Source organism: Nicotiana tabacum, chromosome 19 (genome assembly GCF_000715075.1).
Source record: "Nicotiana tabacum cultivar K326 chromosome 19, ASM71507v2, whole genome shotgun sequence".
In the NCBI taxonomy this organism is placed as follows: Eukaryota; Viridiplantae; Streptophyta; class Magnoliopsida; order Solanales; family Solanaceae; genus Nicotiana; species Nicotiana tabacum.
The window spans coordinates 136,671,911-136,690,060 of record NC_134098.1 but is presented as its reverse complement, the minus strand read 5'-3'; positions in this window follow the sequence as shown (position 1 = coordinate 136,690,060).

The following is an 18,150-nucleotide window of genomic DNA, read 5'->3' as shown; positions in this document are numbered from 1 at the left end:
CTTACCGTGATTTCCGATACTGCCAAGTACAAGCAAAGTTTTTCGTCTGTTTTAGGAGTATGAAGTAGTGATGGCTTGATAGATATTGTTTTAATTTCTCTAATGCCTGTTGGCATTCCGGGGTCCAAGCGAAATCGTTCTTCTTTTTGAGTAGAGAGAAAAATTTGTGACTTCGATCTGACGACCTTGAAATGAATCGGCCTAAGGTTGCAATCCGTCCCGTTAGCCTCTGCACGGCTTTTACGCTGTCCACGATGGAGATGTCTTCGATGGCCTTGATTTTATCAAGGTTAATCTCGATCCCCCAATTTGACACCATGAAGCCGAGGAACTTGCCTGAACCGACCCCGAAAGCACATTTCTCGAGGTTGAGCTTCATGTTGTATTTCTTTAAAATCCCGAATATTTCCTGCAAATGGGTCAAATGGTCCTCTGCGCGCAGGGACTTAACTAGCAAGTCATCAATATAAACTTCCATTGATTTACCTATTTGTTTCTCGAACATTTTATTTACTAGGCGTTGTTAAGTAGCTCCCACATTTTTTAGCCCGAAGGGCATCACATTAAACAATATGTTCCATACTTGGTGACAAATGAAGTCTTTTCCTAGTCTTCCAGTTCATTTGGATTTGATTATACCCGGAATAGGCATTTAGGGCATGCCCTGTTTAAATTCTTGTAATCTACACACATTCTAAGTTTGTTCCCTCTTTTTGGGACTACAAATACATTGGCTAACCATTCGGGATATTTCACCTCCCAAATGGACCCTATTCTGAGAAGTTTAGTTACCTCATCCTTTATGTATGCGTGCTTTACCTCGGATTGGGGCCTTCTCTTTTGCTTTATTGGTTGGAACCTAGGGTCCAGGATTAGCCAATGCGTCGTTATATCCGGTGGGATCCCTGTTATATCTAAATGGTACCAAGCAAAACAATCCATGTTATCAATAAGAAATTGAATAAGCATGTTCCTGAGTTATGGGGTTAATCCCGTTCCCAGGTATACCTTTCGTTCGGGAAAATGCTCGATTAATATGACTTGCTCCAACTCTTCAATCGTTGATTGGGTAGCGTCGGAATCATCGGGAAGCACGAAGGATCGAGGGATCCGTTGATCGTCATCTTCATCGATCTTCTGATTTTTTGGTTGGGTTAAAGCTAGTGTCTGTGATTGCTATTTGGCATCTTGTTCCCCTTTTGAGCTCGATCCTTTTATTGGCGAAAGCGAGGATATCAAATTCACTTCCTTGACGGCAAATATTTCTTTTGCGGCCGGTTGTTCTCCGTGCACTATTATGACCCCCCTCGATGTTGGGAATTTAAGAACCCGGTGTAGGGTCGAAGGTACAACTCTCATGTTGTGGATCAATGGCCTTCCAAAAAGGTGTTATACCTCATGTCTCCTTCGATTACGTGGAACTTCATTTCTTGGATGGTCCTGGCCACGTTTATCGATAGAATTATCTCGCATTTGGTGGATTCACATGCCATATTGAATCCGTTTAGAACCAGGGTTACGGGTACGATCTGGTCCTGTAGACCGAGCTGTTGTACGACCTTCGATCTAATGATGTTGGCCGAGCTACCTGGATCAATTAATACACGCTTAACTTTAGTTTTATTCATAAGTACGGATATTACCAGTGCATCGTTATGAGGTTGTATGACTCCTTATGCATCTTCATCATTGAAGGACAAAGATCCTATGGGTGCGTAATCCTGAGTTCGAGATCATTTTTCTCTCATAATTGATGTCTTAGTGTGTTTAAGCACCGACCCTTGAGAAGTATCGACGCCATTGATGATCATGTGAATGATGTGCTGTGGTTCTTCTTGTTCGTTTTGCTTGCCGAAATCCCTGTTTTTGAAATGGTTCTTCGCCCTGTCGCTTAAAAATTCTCGAAGGTGCCCTTTAATAAATAACCAGGCTACCTCCTCTTTTAGTTGCCTGCAATCTTCCATTCTGTGGCCATGGGTGCCATGATATTCGCACATTTGATTGGGATTTCTCGGGGCAGGATCGGTCTGCATGGGTTGAGACCATTTATTGTCTTTGATGCATCCGATAGCCGACACGATGGCGGATGCATCAATGCTGAAGTTATACTCCGATAACCGAGGCGCTTCCTTAGATCCGGTAGACCTGTCGAACCCACTTCTGTTCATCAGCCCCCGAGACCCTTGACCTCGATCACTTCTTTTGTTGCTTTGTCCGGGGTTATGTCTCGATTCATTGATTCTATGGTTTCCGTTATACGGTCGGTATCGATCCCTGATCAGACCTTGTTCTCGATTGATATCCCTTCGAGCAGCGAGTTCAGACCCCAACTGATCAACTTCGACCCTAATTTTTTGATTGGTACCGATTGTGCACGTCGGCCCACGTGATAGCCGGGTACTCGATCAGATTGTGCTTCAACCGCCGTGAAGTCATCGAACTTCGTTCGTTCAAACCTTGAGTTAAAGCTTGAACAGCCCAATCATCTATGACCGGGGGTAGATCCATTCGTTCCATTTGGAAACGAGACACGAATTCCCTTAGCATCTCGTTATCCTTTTGTCTTACCTTAAACAGGTCCGGCTTCCTGGTCTCGACTTTTATTTCCCCGGTGTGTGCTTTTACGAAGGAATATGCAAGTATAGCAAAAGAATCGATAAAATTAGATGGAAAATTATGATACCATATCATTTCTCCCTTTGACAGGGTTTCACCGAATTGCTTCAATAATACGGATTCGATCTCAATATCCTCTAGATCGTTCCCTTTGATGGCATATGTGTATGAGGTGACATGTTCATTGGGGTCGGTAGTTCCGTTATATTTAGGAATCTCGGGCATGTGGAACTTCTTTGGGATCGATTTAGGAGCCGCGCTTGGGGGAAAGGCTTTTGTATGAATTTTTTGGAATCTAAACCCTTCAATATTGGTGGTGCCCCCGGGATATGATCAACCCTGGAGTTGTATGTCTCCAACTTTTTGTCGTTTGCTTCGATCCTCCTTTCTCCTGATTCTATTTGTTTGGTCAGTTCTTCGAATATCTTAGCAATTTCGGTATTAGTCCCCGACTCCTACTCATTTGATTTCACTATAGCTGGTTCCGTTGTATGGGTGATTTTTCGGGGTTGACTGGGCTCCGGTCTACTCGATATCTGCAACTGAGCGATTGTTGCCTGTTGAGCTTGCAATATTTCGAAAATCATACGCAAGTTGATGCCGTTTTCCTCGACATTATGAATATCTCGAGCTGCAGACCGAGTGCCACCATGAATGCTATTTTCAGGTTTAGAATGTAGGTTCGCCTCAATGGCCACATGCGAATTGATATCTATCGGCACTTCGATTCGAGCTCCAACGGCGTTGACAAGTGGTCTTTCGGTACTGGGTGTCAAGTTGTTGTTCTCATCATGAAGACTAGCTTCGTTGTCGATAGGTAAGGCCATTTAATTGGTAGTTAGTCGATGAAATCCAAGATACTTTCGGAAACAAGCGCAAAATGGTGTATTTTTGCAGATTCGTATCAAATAACCACTATTATCCTTAGTCCCATGGTGGGCACCAAACTGTTTACCCGAAAAATGGATAGAGTTTAATTTGTACGTAGTTCTAAGGATATGTGGTATAGCTTAATACAAATTGTAAGGATAAATAGAAATCTCAAATACGGATACCAAATAAACAAGGTTGGAAAGAAAATGATTTTTAGGACTAAGCAAGATGAATCAATATATGAATCTTAAAAGAATAACTCTTCAATATAGGAGTGTATGGTGCTTGAATTTACAATGTAAGCCAAAGAACTGCCCTCTACAGAAATATAGTCATCCTCTTTATAGTGGAGGATCCTACTTTAGATATAATTAAAAATATATAGTGGAGAACCCATGATAAATCAACTTTTTCCTAATTTCTGCCGAGATTCTCTCCCTTAGTGTGTTTGCAACGGCTCTTGTCTGTGAGCTCGAGCTCGATCGGCCTCGGTGCTGGTCGGTATTGCTTCTAGAGCTCGATGTGGACTCGGAATCAGGTGATGATTCGGGCTCGGTATCGGTTGGCCTCTGCCCCTTAAGCTCGAAATCATCTCATCATAGTTCGATTCGGACCCGAGCTCGATAATGACTTCGAACTCGATGTTTGACCTATACCTGAAATTTGAAGCTCGTTCATACCATCTTCGGAACCCATCTCGAAATTACGAAGTCTTCATTCGATCCATTATATTTCGACCTCAATCAATTGTACGAAGGCCGAAATCTATTTCGACTGTATATAATAGTTCTATTTCGACCGAAATCTGTTTCGACCTTTCCATTTTAGAACTGTCATTGTTCATGAAATTTATTGTGGGAAATTGATTGCCTTATGCAAGTACAGAATATATTCTTTGAAAAAGATTCTAAAAACCCTAAGGGAAAAAACATAATATGCCCTAAGAAGTCCTGTACTAAAAAGTAACTTGTGTTATATAATAGTTCTCCTTTATCTCATTGTTTATCTAGTAATTATTTGATTCGGCATCCCTAAAGCTAGCTCCTAGTCTTTCACCTTCTCCTTTAAGATAGGATCCTCCTTGATCCTTTCATATAACACTCTGCGCCCCCCAAGATTAGTTAGAAAATTAGATCAGCTTAATTACTATCCATAAACTGTATTGTGAGCAATCAGTAGTGATGATCAGGTGTAGTTAGTAAGTGAGGGTAAGTGAAGTAGAAAGTACTAGACAGAGGTGGAATGTTATTCTATTATACGCAGTTTGTTTTTGTTTCTTTTTTTTTTAGCTGTAAATATTACTTGGTTAATAGAATTCTTTATTTACCAAAAAACGTTACCTATATTTTAATAAGTAGAATTTGTATTACGTGTATTGAGTAGATGTTTATAAATTTCTCATCACTTTTTATTCTCAATTGGTTTAATAGATTTTAGAAAAGAGAAAAATATCATTTATTTAAAAAAGTTGAGAGAGATTGAGATAAATGTTGATAATATAGACGGTAAAATATGCATTTTAAAAACTCAATTGAAAAATAAGGGGGAGAATGATTATAGTTTAAAGTTAAGAGGTGTAAATGATTTTCACCCACATTTTATTAAATCCACTTCTATTTACATAAGTACTCCGAGCATTGTATTTCAAAAAACAGTGTGTTTCTCAATTTAATTCAAGATTGCATTTAAAATTTTCTCTTAATATTTTCATTAGCTTTAAATTAATCATTACCTATATAATTTCGAGTTTTAAGTGTGTCACACATTTGTTAATTTCTGTATCTAAACAAGTTCGTAGAGAGGGGAATGGGCGTCCTCCACCTCCCCGAAATTTCATATTTTATAATTAATTTGATTATCAAATTGGTTAAATCTGATTAACCTTATGAAAATCGTTTGAATACATTTTGTCAAAGTCTGTGAATTGTAATTGGATTAGCATAAGAAGAATACTATCTAATGGTTAAATTCTTTTCCCAAGGAAAAAATCTATTTTTAAAAAGTACCTTAATCCCAAAATAAATTAGAATTGGAAACTCTGAAGAGAGTACTAGCCTACTAGTGTGATTTTGAAGAGGTAGCTAGAAAAAATCTATTACCAAAAAATACCTTAATCGCCATAAAAAAGGTTGTCGCATGTTTAGCTCAAAATTAAAAGTACACATGAACCACTATAAAATAATTCTAAAAAGATATAATTGCCAAATGCACAATGGCTATTTTTAGTAGCTTTCTCAATTAGTTTAAATACTGCATGCAATTACCACAGCACAGAACTATCATCTTATCGTTGCATTTTAGAAGCCCTTCTTGTCTTGATTCGATCGATAAGAAATCAACAATTACTAGCCAAGAGAAGACATGTAAACACGACAAAGACACTGATTAATTGGTTTCTTCATTTGATTATTTTTATTTTTATTTTCATAAGTTCTCCGACCATTGTATTGCAAAATTGCCTTTAAGATTGTGTGTGTATATATATAGAGAGGGGGTTAACGCCACATATTTGTTAACTTCTATATCTAAATAAGTTTACAGAGAGAGGACTTAACGTTTTCCACATTCTCAAAGTAGAAATTAAAAACTTTTAACGCCAACTAATTAAAAATATATTTTTTTGTAAGAAAACTACTCCATAAATACTATTTTTATCAGAATTTAATGGCCTACTTTAATTTTGCAGTGAATCTGATTGTTCAAATTGGATATCGAATCTGATTAACTTTTTGAGAACTATTTGAATTTTTTTGGTCAAAGTCTAGGAATTGTAGACACTTCTTGAATTGGAGAGTAAATCTGATTGTTCAAATGTTAGCAAATCTGATTAACTTTTTGAGAACTATTTGAATTCAACTTGACATAATCTAACAACTGTAGAAACTTATTGAATTAGCAAAAGAGAATACTACCACACCATTAATTCTTTTCCTAAAGAATAGATCTATTAAGAAATAAAATACTATACTTGAATTTTAGAATCTTAATCTCCAAAGTGAAACATTACGAAAATTGAGAAAAATATCGCGTATTCTTGTCAAAGATAGAACACATTAAACACTATAAAAATTTAAAATAAGACATAATTGAATGTCAAATGTGTAAAAAATAAATGACAGATTTTAATAACTTTCTCAGTTAGTGTTAAGTATTAGTATTTACGCAACATATAAAGGGAAATTCCTGACGATAATTGGTTTAAACTCTCGTTTATTCATACCATTGGCACTTTAAATGCTTTCTCGTCTTTATTCAATAAGTAGTAAATTTGAATTGTCGAAATTGAACTAACACAGTTTACGAGAAAACAACTCAGTGACCAAGAGTATATATATAAACACCAAACACTGTCTAATTTACTTCTTCATTAAATTCAAGTATTCAAGGGGATATCTCAACGGCGCCAGAAAAGATATTTGAACGGATAGAGACGACACTATTTTGCCTCTTCATGTAACTCAAATTTTCAACGGAATAGCTCTGCTGTCAAAAGGAGTCATATAATTAAGCACGATAGAGATACCACAAATTTGCCTTTTTCACTTAATTCAATCCATTTTTTGCTAATTTATTTTTCACAATGAAAGACAGTGATTGCGTGTCGGTGAGTTTGATTATTCCCAAATCTAAATTTTTTTTCATTTTATTTTCCCTTTTTGCCCCTTGGTTTTTCACCGATAAATAATGGTTCAACCTAGCAAATGTTATTGTGCTTTATGGCAAGCAATACTAGCTCAGGTCTGCAATTCCTCTCTCTCCTTTTTGTTTCTTTTTTGGTTTCTTTTCCATTTTTTACTTTCTGAATTTATGGACCATCTCTTATAAAATTTGGAAGATGAGATATTAACAGAGGCTTGTTTTCCTTTTTCTTTCTTCTTCAGACATGATTTAGAAACCTTTTTTTATTTTTATTTTTTTTTATCTGTCAATGGATTAGAACATAACATGTATTGATACACATCTCACACACAACGGCTAAAAAACACGTATCTGGTTCATCTTGGTTTAGTAAATGTTTTGGTCCCGCATTTTGCCTCCTTGTATTTGTAGAACAATTGATTTTCCTTTTTGATGTTTAATTCTAGATTTTGGTTTGAAAGCAGCACGTATCAATGTGAGGTTTTAGGCCTATAAGTTCTTTTACAATGTTGAATTTAAGAAAATGTCTTTTTTAGATCTCTTACGTGTAAAAGAAAGATCTCTTATGTATAAAAACAAATCTCTTATACATAAAAAAAAGTGATGGGATCATAAAACTAAATACAAGTTTGTAACGAGCCACAAAACCAATTGACCCTATCAATGTTTTAGTGTTTGAGTTGCCAAAATTTCGTATGAGTGTATGCTAGATTTATGTTTGATACGCAAAACATAACCATAACTGAAAAAACGAATTTCTTTCATATTTATTTTTGGTCCATAATCTAAAACAGGGAATGAAATGATTAATTTTTTCTCAAAAGAAAAAAAAAACTCAAGTATTTGTTTTCACATTATATAATTGGTCAAAAATAATTACATTTATATAATTCGTAAAAATAATTTCATTCATGATGTGTATATATCTTAAGCTCAAAATCTGCTTTACTTACGAGTAGAAAGCTTCACTTAGTGGTTAATTAATTAGTCAAGCTCTTTGTTCATTTCAATACTTTAATTTGTTTTCCAGCTATTGAACCCATTAATATAGAGGGGATTAAGATTTTACTTTGTGCAAGAATGATTTGTTAGATTTAAATAACTCGTTAATATTGCCTTTTGTATTCCACAGTATATGTTCAATCTGCACCCATCACAAAAGAAAAACAAAAAAGATACGAGCAAGAAGATGATTCAGAACCAAACATCTGAAGTACAGAATGATGGCAAAACGGGAAAGGATCAAGCTGGCTCGTCCAAGGAGAAACTACTTGATAAACAAAAACAAAAGGATAATTTATATAGAATATAACCTTTTTAAAAATAATTTAAATGAATTATAACTTCTTTTGAACTCACATCGAATTACATCGTTCGTTCCATTTTGTATTATTCCTTCTTATTAATTTTGTTACGTATGATTTTCAGGTGATAACTTTGAGAGCAACATAGTTTTAGGCGAAAATAGCTTGTCAGAAAACTCTAATCGCGTCCTTCGAGACAATAACGTTGATAATAATCTAAAGCTTCCGATGGAAGCTGGGAAAGATGTAGACTACCAATCACAACAAGAAATAGCAGAGAATACAATGTTAAGTTCCAATAATATTATTGACCTCAACAAGGTAATTCATGTCTTATGTTTATTTACTTATGTCAACACCATACTAGAATTTAGTTTTTTAATTCACTTATATACTTTGATTTAATTTTTTTATCCATTAATCCGTACCAAGGTAAATAAATAAATTCTTCTCCTGTTGCATTTTTTTTTCTCAAGAATAAGCACAAGTCTATGTTTTCAATATTTTTAGATTTGGTTTTATGCGATGTATGAAATTATCCAAAACTTATTTAATTTATAATATAGAGCTTGACACAACTAATTGAACATTTTTTATTAGTGCTTTTGTTTTTTAAACTTGAACCTATTAATACCGAGGGAATATTTTACTTTGTTTTTCAACTATGAACGTTTAATATTAAGGAAGGTTTTACTTTCCGCAAACGTGAATATTTGATTTTCAATAATTCATTGATCATGATCTTTATATAACACAATATATTTTTCTACCTCCAGTCACCTAATGAAAATGAAGAGGAAAGCTGTAAGGAGGTGATACAGAATAAAAGATCTCCAGAACAGGATGAAAGCAAAAAGGAAAATGAGCAAGAAGGTTCTTTCGAACAACAACAACAACAACAGGAAGATATCAACGGTATTATAGAATCTTACATCTCACTGTTGACTTATATTAATTTTTCTAAATAATTGAACGTATCATACCCTCTTATTTGGTTATGCTTGATTTTCAGGTGAATTTGATCTCAATATCGTCACAAGTGAAGATAGTCTCCCAAATAATTCTGATCGCACTTTAAAGGATAAAAACATCAATGATGGCTTGAAACTTCCAATAAGAGATGAAAAAGATCAAGACTACTATCATTTGAAACGAGAAATACCAGAAAGTAAAAAATTCCATTCCATTGTTGACATAAACAAGGTGATTAATTCATACGATTCCTTCTATCTATTTTTCTTATGACCACCACCACAACACAGCCTATATTCTCTAGTACGTAGAGTCTTAATGGAGAAATAATCTCTTTATTTTTAGTTTGAGCAATAAGTTTATATCCACTTTTGCTATAATAAGGTACCATAAACTAAGGTCATTTGACTTTTTTTGTCACTAGTATGAGATGTATAAGTTTGGACTTGTTTCCATATGCATTTTTCAAGTTTACCTGGACAAACTACATTCAAAAAATGGTTTCAATCCCATTGATCTTATATTATCTAAGGTAGAGAAAATATTTACTTTTGGGTAAGTTTGCAAAAAACTAGCCTAAGTATACCATTTTTTTTAAAAACCTAGCCCAAATATTTTCAACAAGTTGCTAGTATTGTTTAACAATAGATTGTTCCTTCTTTCTTTTTTAGTATTTCTTTGTGAAATTTGGAACATTATTGTACACAATTATTTAAAGTACTTACGTTTTTTTTCCTTAGAAATTTGACAATATAAAAGATTGCTAAACTTACTTTAATTAGCTCATTAAGTATCCTTTCATTTCCACAGTGTTCGAATAGGCTCTCATCAACTGAAGAGGAATACAATTGGAATTGTCTAAGTATTTCAAAGAACCAGAAACCTGAAGTACACAATAAAGAGCTGGCACTTCCAAGGAGACACTACCTGACAAACAAAAACAAAAAACCATTCATGGTAATTAATTAATTCTACATCTTACAATTGACTCCTATCAGTATATTTTGGTGAATCCTAAATTTTATATGAACGATTATCTAATTCGAGTCGAATACAATGTATAAGTTCGTACCTACTTCGAGTGGATCTACCCATTGACAAGGGCGAAATCTTTTTGGGTGATATTTGAAATCCTGTACCTAAATGGCATAACGCAGCTGTAGTGAGGCAGACACTAGATTGCAGAATTCTATTCCACATTTTCAAACTTGTATTATTCATTTTATATGTATCATTTCCTTTGATTTGGTTATGTATGATTTTCAGGTGATTTTGAGAGCAGCGTAGTCTTTTGTGAAGATAGTCTGACAGACAATTATAACCATACCATAATGGACAATAACGATGATAATATGTCGAAACTTTTAATGAAAGACAATAAAAATCAAAATTACCAAATCAATCAGAGAATATCAAAGAGTACGATGTTCGATTCCCTTATTAACCTCCGTGAGGTAATTGATCACTAACTTATGTCTTTTTATGTTACATTATAACATTTTTTTCAAGTTTGAACTTATCAATATTGAGGGAATATTTTACAAATTTCTGCCAAGTTTGAACTAATTATTAATATTGAGGAAACATTTTACTAATTTCTGCTAACATGAATCTTTCGTTGAACAGGCTCTTTATATTCCACAATGCACTTTCTATCTCCAATCCTTTATTTAAAAGATCTTTCGTTGAACAAGCTCTTTATATTCCACAATGCACTTTCTATCTCCAATCCTTTATTAAAAACCGAAGAGAATTTACAGGCGATACAAAACGAGAGATCTGAAGAACACAACGAAAGTAAAACAAGAAAGGGCCAACAGGATTCTTTCGAGGAGGAACTACTTGACCAACAACAAAAACAAAACGGCATCAATGGTATTTAAAGAATTTTATATTTCACAATTGACTTATATTAAGTTTTTTGAAAACTTGGACCTAAGCACAGGGTGAAGTACTTTGTTTCATTCTCTCTTATTTAGCTATACATAATTTTCAGGTGAGTTTGAGATCAACAGAGTTACATGTGAAGATAGACTTCAATAGTGGCTCGAAATTTTTGACGAGAGACAAAAAAAAATAATAAATACTATATCAAGTAAGGAATTCCGAGGAGTATAAAATTCCGTTGCATGACTAACTTTTACAAGGTGATTCATACTACCTTATGTCTATTCCATCACTAACCTTTTCTCTAAGCTAAGAAGTTTGACAAAATAAAAAATAAAAAAGCTAAACTAGTTATTTATCTTATCGAGTTTCCTTGAACTCTATAGTGTACTAATAGGCTCTCACCAGTTGAAGATGAATATAATTGGAATCTCCCAGTTGGAGAAAATCCAAATATGAGTATTTTCTCGACCAAAGAAGATTCAAATATCAAAACCAACAAAAAGAATGTTGGTTGTAAGAGAAAATTGAGAGACAGTCAAAAAGGCAAAGGAGAAAAGGATGTTACGACTTCTTCCACCTCCAAGATTGTAAAAATGTAAGTATTTGGTAATACTATAAATCTTTCCCTTTTGTAAAAGAAGACTTTACAAAACTATTTCAGTTCTCTAGATCATTAAAATCTCCTGCTTCGATGACCATAAAGGTAGATGAAATATGTAATGTATAGTACATAATAGAGGCGAGAGTTATTAATGTTTGATATAAGTAATTCTCAGTAATATATAGCAAAATGTTTTCTTCAGAAAGAACATATTTTACACTTAAGATAACTGAACGGGAGAATGATTTCATCAACTTTATGCAAAAATATTTTAGATTGTACTTTAAACTGAAAATGACAATTTCTTGATTGATTAACTATGATTTTCTATTATTCTTAACTAATCTCAAGTTTAATTTATATGATAAATTTCTTGATACTTTAAACTAAGGTTTTCCCTCGGTGTTTACAAGTTATTATATTACTTGATATTCAGAAGATCTACCGACCATAGTGAGAAAGTAGGGAACAGTGCAGAGACAACGTCTTCTCCAAACACTATACGCAACCACAAGTGAATTCAGGCGGAGAAATAGAAGACTTGAGATGAGCTCTATGAAGAAATGGAAGCTGCAGAAGAAAAACCACAACAATTTATTAAAAGTCACATTTAGCTTGAAATTTTAACTTTTAGAGAATCAAATTTTGTTTTTTGTTTTTTTTTAAAAAAAAATTTCAATTTTAATCTTTTCTTTGAATGTTAGAATTGTATTCAATTCATTTTCAATTTTAGACTTAGGTCACCTTAGGAAGACAACACAATTTTGCTTTTTCATTTGTTCTTTTTTAATTACCATTTTATGAATTAAGTTTATTTTCAAAGCTTGTCTGCAAAAAGGGTGTGCTTTTTTCTTAGGAGAAAAATTTTATTCAAACTCTAAATTGGTATTTACATCAAATCAATAGATACATGTTCTCTCGAGAATCATGGAAATGTCTTCCTCCCAAACATCTGAGAATATTGCGTCTAAATTCAATAACTCCTCAAGTATATAAAATCCCTTCTAAGTTAATTGGTATTGACTTTTAATCTATGGAGGGCGCTGCCACTGTATGGCAGAAACAATTAAAAAAAAAACTCACGACTTGTCCAATTATAAATGTAAAATATATTTATCTCACACAGAAGGTATGGCTACCAATTTCATTAAGAATCCACACCCTTAAAGTCAACAGTAATTACCCTATAATATTTACGTTGAACATAGGTCATTGCCGAATCACTTACCATTTTAGAAAAAGAAAGAGTAAACAAAAGAATTGCTTAAATTGCAACCTTGTCCCTGAAGTTAATTATTTAGCGAAGCCCAAAAAGTTTTTAAAAAAAATCAAAGATATCTTCGTCATTAATTCCACCAGGAAACCCGCATGAGGAATAGAAACACGGTACCTCTCTCTCTATATATATAGATATCAACTCTTCTCCCATTTCAAACGCACATAGATCAGCCATATTCTCACGCAATATATATACTCTCTCGGGGCCTCTCCATATCTACTACAACTAGTAGTAATATTTGTACGTAATTAATGAAGAAATCTGCATCGTCGTCAACGGTGAAGCTGAGGGAGGCGGAGATGACGGCGGCGTTACAGCTTATTCAGCTCACCGGCGATTCCTGTAGCAGCGGAGACGGCGTAGAAAGCAGTGTGCAGGGTTCCATGAAGAATATGGAAGAAGAGAGTACTCGTGTCCCCGCTAACGCTAAGAAGAAAACCAAGTTTCGATCCATCTCCTCTCTTTATCTGCAGGTAATTACCAATAACCTTAATTAATTTCATCCTAATTAACAATACTTATATCGCTAGTTGAAATCCCAGAAAAAACTAGTACTTCAAATATTTTGTGCTAGGTATATTCTAATTAACAATCGCAACAAGTATAATGTTGATTAGTTCCTGTATATGTGTTGCATATACTTAAGGTTGACGACGAGTCGACGACGTAGTAAATATACTCCTATATATAGAGTTAGCAAACTTAATCTATCATATATGATACCTGTGTTTTATGTTTCTTCGGGTGGATTGGGTTTCTGGTGAGTCAATGGGGAGACTATATTCTCGTGTGATCCACTATTTTCTATTGCTAAAGCTTGAAGTTAGAAACAGATTTTCTGGGCCCAGCAAATAAAATCAAAATATTCAACGTTCTCATTAAGAACAGTACTCGAAAATTAATCAAGCTTGTAGATTTTAACGTGAAGTTACGTTAGTTATAGAAATTGATCACACAGTTACATCGATATATACTTTATTTATTCTGCTTTGGCATTTAAAATTTCTCTATATAATTTCTCCTTTCAATGGTTGATTTTTGTGATGCAGAACGAGAACAACGCAGATAGTGACTCGAAACTTTCCCTAAGAGATGAAAAAGATCAAAACTACTATTTGAAGCAAGGAGTACCAAGAAGTATGAAATTCCGTTCCTTCAGTGACCTCTACAAGGTGATTCATACCTTTCTGTTTTATTATGTCAACAGTCAACACCATATATCCTAACACAACATAAATTTTAGTAGAATTTTATTGGAGAAATATTTATTTTATTTTTTATTTTTATTGGTCCATTAGTTCGATCAGTAAAACGTAATATCCTCTTGTGCTATACAAGGAACCATAAACACTAAGATTTTTTCTTGTAATTAAGTTGTATGAGATGTATAATTTTGGACTTGTTTTCATATGATTTATTGATTTTACATAAGACAGGACCTCACTGAAAATGTGAAAAGAAAAATTCAGTATTTGTTTGCAAAATTCGGAGCTTTAAGCTAGCGTTTGGCCATAGATTCCCAAATTTGTTCTGAAAAATCTGATTTGGGTGAAGTTTGGTTTGAAGATGAAAATGTGTTTGGACATCAGTTTTCAAAACATATTTCCCAAATTTATTTTGGAAAAACATGAAACATGACTTATACCCACAAGTTCTAAAAACTATCACAAATACCCAACAGTACCATTATCAATAAATTTATTATATTATCGCAAACCATAGTCCTGAACATAAATAAATTTGATACAAAATTATCATTTTTATAATGAACTACATGATATACTATCAAGTGACCGAAAAGACGAAACAACATTATTACAAAATAATAAATGGTGGGCTCTTTTATAAAATATAAAAGTTTGGGGCAATTTTTAAAAAATGTAATAGTGATATTTTGGCCCAAAACCAGCTATTGAGCTGGTTTTGAGATTTGGAATTTGGGATTTGGGATTTTGCCAAAATATAGGCAAAATCTATGGCCAAACATGTGTTTGCCAAATAAAACCCAAATTTATTTTGGCAAAATCTATGGCCAAACAGGTTATACGCAATATATCAGAAAATGTTTTCTATATAAGAATTGATAAATATTTTTGAATTAGCTCATCAAGTTTCCTTGTGTTCCACAGTGTACTAATAGGCTCTCACCAGTTGAAGATGAATATAATTGGAATCGTCCTGCTAGAAAAGATTCAAATATGAATATCTCGGCCAAAGAAGATTCAAGCATTAGAACCAACAAAAATAATGTTGGTTGTAAGAGAAAAAGGAGAGAAAATCAAAAAGGCAAGGGGAAAAAGGATGTTACGACTTCTTCCACCTCCAAGATTGCAAAAGTGTAAGTGTCGTTGGTATATTAATTTATAATGTTTTCCATGAAATATATTTTCGTATAAAATATATTACTTTGGAAAAACTATTTTAGCTCTCTAGATTATTTTCCAGTTTGTGTGAGCATAAACGTCTATGAAATATGTAATTGTACATGGTAGAGGATATAGTTGTTTTAATGATAATTTGATCAGTGGATACTATTGCGTTTTATAGCTTAATAATGTCTAAGTGCTGGTTATTGGAGCAATAGTTGGGCTATTTGTTAGGAGTAAAAAAACTACTTGTGTGGTCCAAGTAATTTTCAGTAATATTGGAGTAACATTTTTTCGCAGAGAAAACAATTTTAACAATAAGGTTACTAAACATAAGAAATTTTTTCATCGGCTAAAAATTTGAGGTTAGTAAGAACTTTTGTTAAGAATCCTCAATTTCAGTCAGTTTGAAGGATAAAAAGAACTAGCCGTTGTTGATGAAACCCAACTTGTTAAAAATCTCATTGATTTAGCCTGTATCAGCACAACTCAAGACAATGAATGGAATTGCTGCAACTATATTTCATCAACTCAAAATATGTTAAAACTAGATTTGTATGCACTGTATATTCTTTTTTTTTTAATTTAAACGCTACTATTGCATTCCTTTGTGTAAAATTGCCAGAGAGTACACTTGGAAAGGGAGCAAAAGACCTAACCCTTCTTAGCAGTTGAGAACTTGTATTCAAGCTCTATGGATGTTTGTCAAAGATGCTCTAACAGATTCCTACTACAGTTACTAGCTACTAACATACATCATGGTGGCTCAAAGTGAATTTCTGATGCTTTCATCTGCCTAATTCTAAATGAAGCCACTTCCAACTTATCCAGTTGAAGTAACCCTCTTATTTTCCTTGGTAATCCAGTAAAGCCATAGAAGATTGTTTGTTGCTTGTGAATGTGGCTGAGCGCTGCTAACTTGTCTGCGACTTTGCTAGCTTCTCTGTAGCAATGTCTAGCTTTTACTCCTTGTTCCTTCAGCATTTGTTTAATTTTCTTTGTTATTTGAAGTAGCCTCCATGGCGAATTGATTCTTCATTGCCGGCTGACACTAATACTTTCAAATCTGCTTCAACCTCAATATTATCAATTCCTTTTACTGTGCACAGTTGTAATCCAATGAGCATGGCCTGTCCTTCTGCCCAGTTACTAGTGCCTTTACCCATATAAAAGGAGTATGGCATTATAAAGTTTCCGCAATGATCTCTAATCACCCATTCTGCACCACACGACCCTTCTATGCAACTTCCATCACTGTTTAGTTTATAAAATGGCATGGGTGGTCTAGAACATCTCACTATCTTGACCATTCTGAAGTTAATTGGTTGATCAATGATATCTTGCAACTTTTCCCATGTTGACTCTATCTGCAGTTGTCCAAACCTTTGCTTTACTATGCCGGAAAGATTGGATCCAATCAGCACTACAGATCTTTGGATAGAAGGGAGCTCTACTCCATATTTGCTGGCACATCTGGACCTCCATAATTCCCATATTATGATTTGTGGCAGCACCTTGGTAATAAACAATGCTACTGTATTCATAGTTATTAGGTTCCACCACGAATATAGTAGCTGTATCAGTTGAGTGTTCCTGTAATTAATGCCAAAAGCTGCACAAAAAACAGACCAAATTGTTAATGCAAATGTGTCTGAGCAAAATAAATGCTCTATGGTCTCAGGTGATGGTGTCCTACAGCATTAGCACTTAGGAATTAACACAATCCCAATCACCGAGACTCTATCATCTGTAAGTAATTAATTACTGCTTGCCAAGTGAGAAAGGCCATCTTGAAAGGGATTGACTTTTGCCATATCCTTGTATCTGTCACAGATATGCTTCTTCTCTGTCTAAATATTTCCCAGGCTGATGATACTGAGAATTGTCCTCTACTATCAGGTGTCCATATTGGTCTGTCATGCTTTTCAGTGTCTATATGCATTGTATATTCAAACGTCTAATTTAGGGGCGTTAATGAACGAGTTGAACTAAATGTAAAAAAAACTGAATTGGTAAATGGGAGAGTTAATGATCTGCATGAACTAAACTGAACTGAAATAAATGAAATAAAAATGAGCAAAACGATGCATCATAACTCAACCTGCTGATGATAGGCTATAATCTTGTATTTTAGTCGCTTATCACACTCCAATTTACTACACTTTTATTGTGTTTGAGTTGTAATTGCTAGTATTTTGTACTTATTGTGTGTTTTATGTCTTGTAGGGATTTTTGCACTCCAAGTTGTAAGGATTTTTGAATGAAGTGGTTTGGGGATTAGGAATGAGGAGGAGAAGAAGGTTGTTTGGTGACAATTTGAGATCGTTCTGAGACTGTCCGCCGGTGAGGGATTTTGGGGATTTAAGGTGGCTAGGGTTGAAGAGTGAGAGAGATGAGAGAGATGGGAGGGGTTCAAGGGGTTTGGGGGTTCAGTTCCTAGCCGTCGGATGATGAAAGATCAATGGTTGAGATGGGGCATTACTAAAACGTTGTTGTTTGGTTATGGGTTGTGTGGACCGAGTGAAGTGAACTGGGGCAGGCAGATTTGGATTTTGGGCCTCAAATTAAATGGCTTAAACGACATTAAAGACCCAATAGCCTACTTCCTTC